Raw genomic sequence first — 14,543 nt, 5'->3', positions numbered from 1 at the left:
GGATTTCTAGAAGTTGGAGTAGGTTTGTGGTGTCATTTCTGACTTGTGTGTAAAATTTGAGGTCATTCAAATGTAGTTTGGTAGGTTTCGGCATCGTTTGTGAAATTTGGAAGTTTAGAAGCTCTTAGGCTTGAATCCGACTATAATTTCGTGTTTCGATGTTGTTTTGAGTGATTCAAAAGTTCGACTAAGTTCGTATGATGTTATAGGATCTTTTAATATGATTGGTTGAGGTCCCGAGGACCTCGGACTGATTTCGAGTGATTTGCCAAACAAGTTTGGAATTTGGAAGACTGCTGGAGTTAAACTCAGGTGTCATAATCGCACCTGCGGATGTCTCATTACAGGTGCGAGCCCGTAGAAGCAGGAATATGTCCGCAGAAGCGAAAGAGAGAAAGACGGGCAGAGTTCACAGGTGTGAGAGGCTTGTCGCACCTGCGAGGTTCGCAAAAGCAGGGAGTGGGTGCAGGTGCGTGTGCTAGTCCGAAGGTGCGATGTTAATTCTGCACCTGCGATGAGCGCAGATGCGATTCTTTGATTGTAGGAGTAGGGGCTGGGTTTAAGAGATTCTCAGTAAAAGCGGAGCTTGGTCTGTAGATGCGGTGTCTCTGAAGCGCAAAAGAGATCACATGTGCGATTTTGCTGGGCAGAAAGTATAAATAAAGGACTTCTGGATTTTTTCCCATTTTCACATCTTTGAGCTTGGATTTTGGGAATTTCTTAGAGGGATTTCAAAGCAATCACTGAGGTGAGTTCCTTATGCTTATTTATGTTCAATAATGATATTTCCTCACTGATTTTACACCTAGTTGGTGAATTTTTGAGGTGAAATATGGGAGATTAGGGCTTGAGAATTGGAGAGTGAATTTTGGGGATTTGGAGGGGCAAATGATGTTGGATTTTGATGAATTTAGTATGGTTAGACTAGTGAGTGAATGGGCTTTCGGTTTTTATGACTTTTGTCAAATTTAGAGACGTGGGCTCGGGGGCCAGGTTCGAGTCGATTTTGGATTTTGACTCTATTTTGGTAGTTTTCTTGTGGAACTGATCCCTTTAGCCTATATTGATCGTATTGCATTACTTGTGGCTAGATTCGGGATGTTCGGAGGCCGACTCGCGAGGCAAGGGTATTTTGGAGTAGAGATTCACTCGGATTGAGGTAAGTAACAATTGTAAATCTAGTCTTGAGGGTATGAAACCCCGGATTTTGTGTCGTGCTACTATTTTGGAGGTGACGCACTTGCTAGGTGACGGGCGTGTGGGCGTGCACCGAAGGGATTGTGACTTGGTTTTCCCTGTGACACTGTGGAATCGAATAGCTTACTATTTACTACATGTTCCCTCTGTTTTCATAAAAATTGACTGCACTTCATGTTAGAAACCATGTTTAGGCCTTATGTTATCACTGTTGAGACCTACGAGGTCGTGTACTTGCTGAATTAGCTGCTAATTGTTGATTTGGAATCAGTCATAGCTTTTCTTGCTTATTATGCCTCCGCCTCTTACTGTTTATTGTTGATACATGATATTATCTCTATTTGAGCTATTTTTTATGATTTTTGAGAGCCCGAGCGACTAGGGAGGCTGGTGATTGAGTAAGCCCCAGGGCCAAGTGGTGAGACATTGATATTGTAGCATGTGAGTTGTCCATGCAGCACGTGAGTTGTCCTTGCGGATCTTGATTTGATATTATAGCACGTGAGTTGTCCGTGCAGGTCTTGTTTTGATATTATAGCACGTGAGTTGTCCGTGCAGATTATAACGCTTGGTCTTAAGGAGCCCTTCGGAGTTTGCACACCCCCATTGAGTGTTGGTGCTCTCAATTTGCTTAGGAGTTTCTTGTTTGGTTAGTATAATTTAGACGTATATTGTTTGGTATGGCGGGACACGGTGTTGACATCCAATTTTGTCCCTCCTTTCTTCCAAACTATTTCTTTAAGCTTCTAATATCACTAATAATGTAAGAATAGTTATTTTACCATTTTTAGCACATACTAGACCTAATTATTATTATTATTTACTTAATATCACTATTACTAGTATTATTAATGTTGTTATTATTATTATTATTATTATTATTATTATTATTATTATTAATGCTATTACTATCGCCTTTCTCATTCATACCTTAATCGTATTTGTTGTTACTAAGTGAGAATATTCTTTCGCAATAACTTTTAAATATTACGAAATTATATTTAATAAATCTCGCAACATCTTACGATTAGTATTTTATTTAAAAGTTAGTAATTATAACTAGGTATAATAAATAAGTTAGTTACTTGATTGTTTTAATATTAATATTATTATTGTATATTATTAGAAGCTCAAAGAATTTGAAAAGAAGAAAGGAAATTCAGCTAGTTAGTAGCCCAATATTTTTCTACTACTTCTAGCGGCCCAAATCACTCCAAACAAAATAGTCCAAGTAAATCCTTAAATCAGCCCAAAAAATATTAGCCCATGTCTCAATTCTTTTCTAAATTCTTCCACCAAAATATCTCTCTTTTTGGATTTCAAGAATTCTATTACAATGAATTTTCTCTTCAAATTCCAACACTAAACTTTGACCAAATCTAAAAAGTTTCACCAATTTTGTCTTCTCTTCACGTGAACAATCTCCTTTCCCCCATAAAATCTTTGTTTTTCAGAATGTTTGAGTTTTCCCCCAACTTTTCTCTTTTTTCCTAAAATCTCTCTCTCTCTCTCTTCAAAAAGTCTTTCCATTCTATATACATTTTCTTCTATATTTCTCAATGCCAGAAGGAGATTAGAAAATTTTGGTAAAATCTTTGCTGCCACACCTACACTTTGCCCGTTGAAAATCAGCTGCCTCGAACGGCTCTTTTGAATCAAAATACCCGTGATCCTTCTCAGCCATTGGATTTTGAATTTCAAAATCATGAACATAAACCCTACTTCTTTACCTATAAATACTTGCATTTGGAATATATTGGGTTTGAGCTTTTGGGAGCCGTTACACCTCTCTTTAAACCCACAAGCTTGAACCCCTTCTTTAACCTTTAAGCTCTAGGCCGTCCCTCTATCCCCTCTAAGTCTAAGCTTCAGCCACCATTTTACTCCAAAAACTAATGGTTGCCCCCCCCCCCCCCTTTTCTATCTCCGTTCACCCTCAGTGGCTAACTATTCAAAGCTTATCTTCTTTCTTGCTCTCTTAAAATCCAGCTTTAAGTTTTCTCTGCTTTTTGACCTCTATTTAGTCCATAGCATTGTCAAAGCTTTTATTATTATTTTTGTGTAAGCATTTGATGATCTTCCGAAAGAGCTGAGCCAAAGCCGGAGATCCTCTTGACGACGCCCCGTTCACTGCCCACAAAAAGGTCAGTAACTTCGAAATCTTTCTTCTAGACTGTATTTGAAGATCTGAAATGTTTGTTTGTTTGTTTTAAAAATCTCTTCTCCAGTTTATTTTCCATTGTAAATTCGTTCATGTATGAAATCATGCAAGACTATTTTTTTCATTATCTCTTAATTAAGTAAAATAAAGTGTCGATGGTCATATGAATATATTAGTGCATTAGTTGCCCTCTTCATGGTTGTCTTTTAGTAAGTATGAGTTATATTTACGTTAATAATTCATCCTATATGATCTGGACAATGTTTCCTTCTGTAGAGTATTTCTTTTGTGAAATAAGTGGTTATATTACTATTTGGGAATTTATGGATATTAGCTTAATCTTACTGTATAAATTGGTTAATTAGAAGCTATGTCCATAGAATTTAGAATTTCTCACAATGATATAGACTTTAGCTAACGGAAACGCATGTTATTGTGAAATGTTGGTATACGATTATAGATCCTTTTATAATTATTGACGCCGTTGCTTAACTTAAGAATTAAAGGGGTTTATACTTGAAACTTCAAAATAATTTTTGAATCACATAGTTGCCCATGCATTTTAGTATTATCTATTATATATGGGTAATATTAGTTTCATGATAGCATGAATGACGGTAGTAATATGAGATAATAAGCTATGAGTGTGCTAATAACTTATTTAGATAATTTGAACATCAATATTACTTGAAGTGATTCTACTTATTATTAACCTCTGCTCTTTAGCACTAAAGAAAAAATAGATTTTTTCTCTTCCTAATTCTTGGCTTATTTATTTCTTTTGTATATGTATTTGGAGCAAAATATGGAGTCTAATACAAGACTCTCCCATTCTCGAGCATGGAGTCATCACATGGCATCTTCCTTAGAGTGCACCCGATAGCAAGAAAACAAGCGAAATGCTTGGGGCGCCTATGGCGTCGTTCTTATCTTCTCTTTATTTTACGATTGTTTTATTTAATTTCTTGATGTCTCCTGGTTTATTTGGTATTTATGTTTATCTCTCGCTTAACATGGATTTGAAGATTGAGTCTATTTAATTATCTCTTCTTTAGCTAGCAAACAGGGTACCTATTTTATCATATAGTGTTTACCTAGACTTCTAAACTTCAAAAATAGTAATTTGACACTTTCACAAGTCATTAAAATGAAGTTTTTCAAAAGATCTCGTTAACATCTTTTCTAACATCATCAAGTTGAGATTTTATATAATTAATATGCTGAGTGTTTTCTAAAAGTTCAAATGAAAATTGCTTTTCTTTACCAAGTAGGAAGACTTGTCTCCAGGCGTTCTTCCTTTGAGAGTTATTTTAAATTATTGCTTTCATCATGTTAAAACTGATCTATAAAATATTTTCCTCAAATCGTTAGTTTTCTTAAGGGACTTAAACATTTTCCTTAAGATATAAGTAGTTAAGTTCCACATAAGTTAGCTAATGCTGAAATCGAATACTCTCTTGTTTTCTATCGAGTTATATAGTTAGCTATAGATTGATACTTTAGCGTAATATTTTTTATCAATTAACCTAAGTTTGGCTGGTTAACCATATTTAATGGGTCATATAGAGTGCTTAATACCTTCTCTATAAGATCAATTAGAACCTTTACTCGTAGTCTTGAAGGTTAAGTAAACCATAGAACAGAGTTAACTTTAAGCACTATTTAGCTAAAATTGATGTCCTAATTCACCGTTAAAATAATTAGGTGGTGACTCTCTTTAATTAATTAAACCTCAAAATTACCAATATGTTATACTCTGATTTGACCCGTGTTAAAATGGAGTATAACATGTACTTGCTTTCAATTTTTGTTGCACTTGGCTGTTATTTGTCCATGTTGTGCAACTCTGTGAAAGACTTGATATTTGGGTTACTTTAGCACGAACTGATTTGACTTAAAGTGCTAAATTTGAAAGCATGCCTATTTTTTACTGAAATTTGCTGAAATAAACTGTATTTGCATAGCTCGTCACTGCTTCTCAGTTCCTTATTTATTTCTGTTACTTACTAAATTGGAAGTACTCACGTTACTCTCTGCACCTTGTGTGCAGATTCAGGTGAGATCGAAGGCGGAGGTCGTTGAGTTCGTGCGCAGTTGACTGTCGGAGATCTACGAGGTAGTTGTCGGCGTCTGCATCCCTTGTCTCTCCCTCCAGAGTTATCTTTTCTTTTTGTTTAGTACTGGTGGACTATTGTAAACTCTAATTCTAGACTAGTTTTAGATGCTCATGACTTATGAAACCCCGATGTCGGGCAATCTTTTCCGCATTTTTATTTTGAATTCAACTCTTTTATGATTTTTCTATTATGAAAAAGCTTTGACTTAATTTTAATGAAATATCGAAGTATTTTTGAAAGGTGTCGGCTTGCCTAGTACCACGATAGACGTCATCACGACAGGTTAGAGTTTTGGGTCGTGGCATAGAGGTTACATAACTCTCGAGGGACATGGAGAGTTGGAGAAGAGCATTCCGCAATTGGTGAAGGTATCCGCAAATAGAGAGATTAATCATCAAGTGCATAGTTCTTCAACAAGGGAGTGGTCAACGGAGTTCTTCCTGGAGATCAACCTGAAGTAACAAAGTACTGCTCAACGTTATTGGCGATTGAATACATCACAAGGAGGTCTGCATCATCCTACATTCGAGAAAGACGCTTCTCAAGCCCTCGAATCACGAAGAATTTCATAGAGGAGAATCAAGGGATATAGAGAATTGTACTCACAAATATTTATCAATAAAATCTCTTTTTCTTAATATTATTTTTGTTGCATTTTATTTTCCGTACTACAAAAATTTATTGCGAACAGTATTCATCGGTCTAACTAATACAAATTTGCACCGCGCATAACTCATTAAAGGAAGAAGTTATGCCTATTAGAAATTTCTTCATTAATCCTAGAGTTCGAACCCAAAATTTTTTATTAAGGGTTAGAGGGCATCTCACCACTTTTTTTTGGTTCCTCTTTAGGTTTATTCACAAGCAATCAATTGATTTATACCGTTACTTTTGTGTCTACCTACAATTTCTACATGCGAGATGCTTGATTGGCCGAGTGAATGGAGGAGTAAATATTGGACATGGGAACATAAAAGTAAAAAAGCCAGGGACATTACTCATGTTCTACTATAAAGTAAATAGAACTAACAAAACCGAAGGGTTGGATTGATAATTTTATTTGTTAGCTTTATCAACCCTTCGAGAACTAGATTTGATAATTTTCCTTGGTAGCTTTTTCAAGGGATTTTTACCTTCTTATACACTAGTTAGAAATCTTATTACCCTCCCTACTCAAGTTTGAATTTAATTACATGGTCATATACAATTTATCAATTATGTACAAATAAGTTTTAAATAAGTATCCCTTTATAATATGAATTGAATAAGGAATATCAGTTATTTCCTTATCAATTTATACTTGCCCACTCTCTCTCCGTCTCTCTCTCTCTCTTCATCTCTCTCTCTCTGACTCTCTCTCTCTCCCTCTCTCTCCCTCTCTCTCTCTCTCTTCGTCTCTCTACTCTCCTTATGTATTTTTCCCCAATTTTTCTTCATTTGATGTTCTCTGTTTTTTATGCTTTCATATTGTATATAGTTTTAATGGAATTCATCAATGGATTTCAATCGTTTTAACTTAGCAATTTCCTTTCATGTTGCACAATTAGTGTTCAAATTAAAATTGTTAACCAATAAATTTTGAAGGTGTTTGACTCTCCACCATTGATATCCATTAAAAAGCTTTGAAGCATTAAAGTCGAATTTGAGTTTTTAAAAACCATTATATATTTGGATTGGGTGTTGTTGCAAACAATTGGGAATATTGTTTGGAGTTTATATCTCAGTTTTGAGGGTATTTTGGTGAAGATTAGACTTGATTTTCGCTGAATCTCATATTGAAACTCGAAGAAGAAGAAGAAGAAGAAGAAGAAGAAGAAGAAGAAGAAGAAGAAGAAGAAGAAGAAGAAGAAGAAGACATGGCATACAAAAGAAGAAGAAGAAGAAGAAGAAGAAGACATGACATACAATATACTTACGAAATTGTAGTAAAGTTGTAGTAAAATTGTAGGTAAATTATATTGTGTTGTAGTTATATATATTTTTTATTTGAATGTTATATAAAAGTTAAAAAATAGTTATATGATGATAAAATCTAGTTGCCTCCCCATGTATAATTTGAGAAACTGGTGATATTTGACATAACAATACCTCTTTGCATTTAACTCTAATATTCACACAATTAAGCATCACGAAATTCTTCTTTAGCAAATGTCTTTCAACGAATAATAGTTATTTAATTATCCCATCAGCTTGACACAATTGATTTTCTTAAACATGCATTACTTTCGTAATGCAGAGAAAATCAAAACTACATCATAAGCACCGAAAGCTTGCAGGTCTATAACGTAACCAACTTGAAAAATGGCAATACTCAGTACAAGTACTGAGAATTGGCATAGAGACATTTTGAACTTATCGACATTTTTGACAATTATAATCATAAGTTATTTGTTCAAATTATATAGTCAAATTTTATCCTCAATGAAATTATAATCAATTGCGACTTGGAATGTAATATTGAATTACTCATATTGCATTTGATTTTATGATATTAAATTACAATTAACTATACAGTATACACTTATTTACAATTAATCTATAACTTATCCACAACTTTCATATATTATTTCTACCCAGTTAAATACGACTACAATATCATACAACTTAAATACAATTTTTATACAATATATCTTTTGTATATTTTGTATCTGATTTGTATATATTTTGTGTGTGGTGTGTGCTTCTTCCTATCTAAAATTCCAATCAAAACTTACTCTCTTAATACAATTTTGATACATATCAACAACTTTATATAAAAAGATAGTATTGATAACTTAAATACAAATTTTATACAACGATTCATACATTATACAACTATTTTTTAACTTTCATACAACATTCAAATAAAAATATATATATATATATATATATATATTATTTACCTACAAAATAATACAATTTACCTACAACTTTACTACAATTTTATTAGTATAATGTATGTCATGTCTTCTTCTTCTTCGAGTTTCAATCTGAAATTCAGCCAAAATCAAGTCTAATCTTCACCAAAACACCCTTAAAATTGAGATATAAACTCCAAATAATATTCACAGTTGTTTACAACAACAACCAATCCAAAAAAATAATAATTTTTTGAAAACCCAAATTCGAATTCAAAGTTTTATGATAGATCAGTCTTTATTTTCTATTTCTATTACGATTCATTATTTGTATCTAATTGGCTCCTCTTCTTATTTATTTTTTATTTCAATTTCAACATATCGATTTATGCCTAGCCTATTCTTTTCTTTGTGTTTTTCTTTCTTTTTTATACCTTTCATAGATTCATAGAGGAATTCCGCTCGAATCTTCAATTCCCATGACCTGGAGATTATTTCAATAAGTTGATTGACAGAAGACAACTTTTAGGCTTACCTTATTGAGAGAGAAAGATGGTGACAGAGAAAGATAAAGAAAGAAAGAAAATTGATGAGAGATGCGGCAATGGGGAAAGAGGAGAGGAGAGAAAAAAGGAAAATGATGTAACTAAATCCCCTAATTCAAGTCAATAATAATGAATTGTATATAATTTGTAAGTAATCCTTGTTTATGGTGGGTAATATACAAAACCAAGATAATTTTGGTAAATAAGTTTCAATATTGTATAGAAAGGGAAAAATCCCCTTTTTCAACCCTCCCGAAATTAGATTGAACAAAGAAATACTATGTTATCAATACTCTTAAATCTTTAGGGAAGTAAATTATTTTCTCTTTTGAACGAAATTAATTATAAAGAAATGAGCAAAAGAATAAAGTTATGCCAATTTGAAATGGGATTTTTACCTGGCTATACTATAATAAAAACTTATTTACCACATTTATTTAGGTTCCTTATTAATTAATTTGTATATCTATATTTACAAGTTATATACAAAACAATAAAAAAAAATCAAGATCCCTTAATTTTAACCCATCAGTTATACAATACCCACCTTCATTTCTAATAACCCCCATCCCCCCTACATTTAAGATTCTGTTTCTCTTCCAAAGGTTGTCAAAACTAATTTCTTTCTTTCTTAATAATCACCCAAAATCTCTCTTTTATTTTTATATCCCCCCCCCCCCCAAAAAAAATCTCGATTCTTTTCCTTTTCTTAAGGTTTTCAAACCCAATTTCTCTCTTTCTTACTAATCACCCAAAATCTATATTTCTTATTAATACAATGTAGACAACATTCGGAATATTGCTCTAGAATCAAGTTGTGGGTAAGTTTTGAATCTTGTTTTCTTTCTTTCTAAAAATTTTATTGTATATGATACATCAATACCCGAAACGATACTTGATACAATACTAATACAATTATAATACGATTATATTAGATTTTTAGTGTAGAGTTGTGATTGAAACTTGAAAAGATGAAGATCATAATTGTATCACAACATTTTAGAAATGTATCGCGATTGTATTATAATTGTATATGTATCATAATTTTTGAAGAATTGTATTACAAATGTATGAAAATTATATTTCATTGTATATTGTTACGAGTAGTTGTGAGTTCGTGATGAATTTCATAGTTTGTATCATAAATATATGATAATTATATATTAATTTATTAGTTTTGTATCAGGTATTATTTTGGGTATTAATGTACCATATACAAGTTAGATACAATTGTGATACAAACATGGTATAATTATGTTTTAGGCACTAATGTATTCTATACAATTTAAATACAATTATGATAAAGTTATCATACAATTCCTGAATATTTCTCTATTTTTAGTGTTGTCTAGTCTCCTAGCAAAAGAACGATGCAATTGGCGATTTTTATAATATAAAGTTGTCGGCAATGGTTGGAAGAGAGAAGATAGAGATTCTGGGGTCAGAATAAGGGATTTTGATGTTAAGAAAAGGGGGGGGGGGTGGGGGGGAGAGAAGATGAGATGGGGAAAAAGGAAATGATGTAATTGAATCCCTTCATTAAAGGCATTAATAATGGGGTGGGGCCTTTTAAGGAGCAATGCATACAATTTGTAAGAAAAACTTAGATACTTATTAAAAACTACAAAATATAAAGGACATAAGTAAATAAGTTTCTAATATAGTATAGCTAGGTAAAAATCTCATCTCAAATTAACTCTATGTTTGAACTTTAAACAAGTCTCTTAACGCTCAAAACTTGTTTATGAAAGGAGGCCATTCAACGAATCTGGGCCATGACTTCTCACTGTGGCGTAGGGCCGGGAGAAGCCATAAGAGAGTATGTAGTTATATAGTTTATTTGGCTAAGCTTCTTTTTGGTCAAAAGTGTTTTTCTTTATTAAAACTTTTGACATGGTTCAAATAAATACATATTCAATAAACAAAATTTTAGTATCCTAAATGAGTAAATATTAGAAAAATTAATGTATGAAATGGTTATAGTTATGAAACGGCTTAATAAAAATATAATTTAGAGGGTGTTTGGCTAAGCTTATAAGCTAGTCAAACTGGCTTATAAGCACTTTTTGGCTTATCTACGCGTTTGGTAAAATTAAAAGTGCTTATAAGTTAAGTGCTTATAAGCCAAAAATCATAAGTTGGTCTCCCCCAACTTATCAAATTTCAACTTATAAGCACTTTAGGTTTGACCAAAATATTTACTATTTTATCCCTAAAATACTTCTTTTTAAAACAAAACTCTTCGTATACCCAATTCTTCAACTGCTTATTATTAATTTCAGCACTTTTATCCAAACACGTAACTGCTTATTTTTTAAATCAGCTTCAGTACTTAAAAGTGCTTTTCAACACCTAATGATTATCAGCTACTCTAAATCAGCTAAGCCAAACGGGCTCTTAGAAGCAGTTTTTTAAAGCTGGGTCAAACACTAATTGTTGCTCAGAAGTGCTTTTCAAACTAATTAATCAAACACAAGCTACTTCTCACCAAAAATACTTTCGAAAAAAGCACTTCTCAAAATAAGTTGATTTTTACAGCTTGGCCAAACGGGCTATTACACATTTTAACTTTGCAAGCAATCTCTTATCCTCTAAACTTGTCCAGATAAGTTACTTGCTCAAAACCTTTAAGGTCTTTATAATATATATATATATATATATATATATATATATATATATATATATATATATATATATATATATATATATATATATATATATATATACTTATAGTTACTTTTTATATTTTATATGTTTCGCGTTCAAAGTAGTGGGCTCATATAAAACCGGTACCACAACATTGCATCCAGCCCTGGGAACAATGGGTCTAGAAATTAATTATATATGTTTCATCATGCATGTATTGGTTAGAGAAAAGAAAAACAACATGTTATGGTTGTGCTTGATGAGGAGGAAAAATAATATAAATTTCAGAGCAACTTCACAAAACAAAGATGACATTTATAATTGATTCTCAAATAAGATGGTTATTTCTGAGACTCAAGAAAAAAGAATAAGATGCATTCAGTTAAAACTGCAGGGAAAAATTGAAGTCAAGGTACTATAAGTTACACTCATGCAATATTTATCCCAAATGAGATTTCAGTTTAGCTAACAAAGTTGTAACGCTTTGGCCTGATATAAAACATAATTACATCACATTATGATGCATTCCTTTGAGTGCACTCAAAGCTGCAAAGTTCATCTCGTCTTCATGCTTTTACCTTTTTACTGCTATAAACAGTATTTTGCAAAGGCGTGCGTATCTATTCGATCATCAAAGTTATGGCTCCACCTTCAAATTTTAGCCAAAAGAACAACTCAAAATGATGAAACAGAGGTAAAGGACAGACAAAATGTCCTGTGTACAGCAGCCTTTGTTACTTTACGCCCTTGCTTCGCGAAAATACTACTCCAGTGACCAGTACTAATATTGTCACAGTCCATTACTCCATATAACCAGTTTCAAGTAGTCTTGTACACTTCTATTACTTATCATCTTGTTTACCCTAAATATTGGATAACAATTAAATTTATAATGTGGTTGTAAGGATATATAATTTCAATTAATATCAATTGATGAATATGAAAATTAACAATGGAAATTGACTATAAGATAAAGCAAACCAGTGTTAAAACGTAATTCAGCCCTCGAGCTTGGATTCCTCGAACTAGTTGGTGCAAGAAGAGTAAAAAATATAACAAGCTGATGAACAAGAATATGAGCTAAAGAGAAAGTGTTATATTACTTTGATACGTGACAATCTGTCTTACAAATGATTAGAATCCTCTTTATATAATAGAAGAACCCTATTTAGGGTATAATTCTAATTACGGAAGTAAATCCCATGATGAGCTAAATAACTGGTCCAGTCTTGATACATGCCGAGATTTCTACCACGAACCTTGCCCGATCACCGATATCTCGGCTTTCTATTATTCGACCCGGGAGGCTTCCTTCGATCTCGATCTTGATCGGACATCGATCCACGAGCTTACCAATCCATATTTGTACTGTGGTCCGATATAATCGAGGCTGAGCCTTGATCTATCACCCCGATTTCGGTCAGCCATACAAAATTAGGTAAGCCCGATTTTGACCGTATACAGATAATCCCCTCGTTTTTTGGAGTGTAATGACAAGAAGCGAACTGAGTCTTTGAGTTTCTTTGCTTGTTCTTCACGAAATATCAAATATTCCAATCTCTATTCTTCCTTGCTTGCGAAAACAAAATGGCCAAAACATCTAAAATTGTTCTGCAAAAGGAAACCACTCAGGTTCGGGCTAAGGAGCGCACCAAGAGTCGGTCTCGGAGGGAGACCTTTGAAGAAATCTATGCTCGGGGCTTTGTTCTTTCGACCGAGATCGATGGACCCCGAATGACCATTTGAACCAGAGTTTGAGTAGCTCTTAGGCTTAACAGTCGAGTGAAGATTTGCTCGAACTTGAACTAAAGTTAGCCCTTAGGCTTTATAGTCGAGTGAGGATTTGCTCGAACTCGAAGTAATGTTATCCCTTAGGCTTTATAGATAGTCCCTGAGTGAGAGTGTGCTCGAACCCGGGTTAAGATAGCCCTTGGGCTTTTATGATCGAGTGAGGACTTGCTCGAACTCAAAGCGAAGTTAACCCTTAGGCTTTATAGTCGAGTGAGGATTTGCTAGAACTCGAAGTAAAGTTAACCCTTAGGTTTTATAGATAGTCCCCGAGTGAGAGTTTGATCGAACTCGTGTTAAGATAGCCCTTGGGATTTAATGATTGAGTGAGGACATGCTCGAACTCGAAGTGAAGTTAGCCCTTAGGATTTATAGTCGAGTGAGGATTTGCTCGAACTCGAAGTAAAGTTAGCCCTTAGGCTTTATAGTTGAGTGAGGATTTGCTCGAACTCGAAGTAAAATTAGCCCGTAGGCTTTATAGATAGTCCCCGAGTGAGAGTTGCCCGAACTCGGGTTAAGATAGCCCTTGGGCTTTTATGACTGAGTGAGGACTTGCTCGAACTCGAAGTAAAGTTAGACCTCAGGCTTTATAGTCAAGTGAGGATTTGCTCGGACTCGAAGTAAAGTTAGCCCTTTGGCATTATAGATAGTCCCCGAGTGAGGGTTTGCTCGAACTCGGGTTAAGATAGCCCTTGGGCTTTTATGACCAAGTGAGGGCTTGCTCGAACTCAAAGTAGAAGTAGCCCTTAGTCCTTTGTATTTGTTATGGATTTCGAATGTCTCCGATCCGCGTTAATTTGGCCGCAGCCTCTTTAGTTCGGAACTTGCCCTTTGGGCTTATTTCCTGCTTCACTTCGAGCTTTCCCGAAGTGTCAGTCGCCGAGTGGGGTGGTCATGGCCCGTAAAATCTAGGGTCGCCTTTAAGGTCTTACGGTCTCAAAATTTTAGTAATTCAATTTCATTTGTTTCTCGGACATCAGTCCTCAAGCGTGGGGTTAGTTGTTCGAACTTTCATTATGATCGGCCCTTAAGCCTGTTTACACAATAGATCAAGAGTATGAAATGGGAAATTTTTCTAAAGGCATGAGATATCGGCAAGGAAAAATACTTCTCATAATAGATGATTATACATGCACGCATGTTTGATGTTAGGGCTCGAGTAACCTATATGGGCACGGTTCATCTGACCGTTTGACCCTTACAACATTTTACCATCAAGACTCCACTGTCATGAAGTAATTTTCTTGCAACA

General features: G+C 34.0%; 1 long non-coding RNA gene across 1 annotated transcript; it reads left to right on the top strand.

Annotated features, from left to right (window-relative positions):
* The first annotated feature begins 2,602 nt into the window (after positions 1-2,602).
* LOC142182353 (uncharacterized) lies at positions 2,603-5,690 on the top strand. The gene is made up of 2 exons (XR_012711190.1): positions 2,603-3,341; positions 5,409-5,690. It is a non-coding gene; the product is annotated as an uncharacterized LOC142182353 (long non-coding RNA).
* The last annotated feature ends 8,853 nt before the right edge of the window (positions 5,691-14,543 follow it).

This window comes from Nicotiana tabacum, chromosome 6 (genome assembly GCF_000715075.1).
Source record: "Nicotiana tabacum cultivar K326 chromosome 6, ASM71507v2, whole genome shotgun sequence".
Lineage (NCBI taxonomy): Eukaryota > Viridiplantae > Streptophyta > Magnoliopsida > Solanales > Solanaceae > Nicotiana > Nicotiana tabacum.
This window is presented reverse-complemented; position numbering and strand designations above follow the sequence as displayed.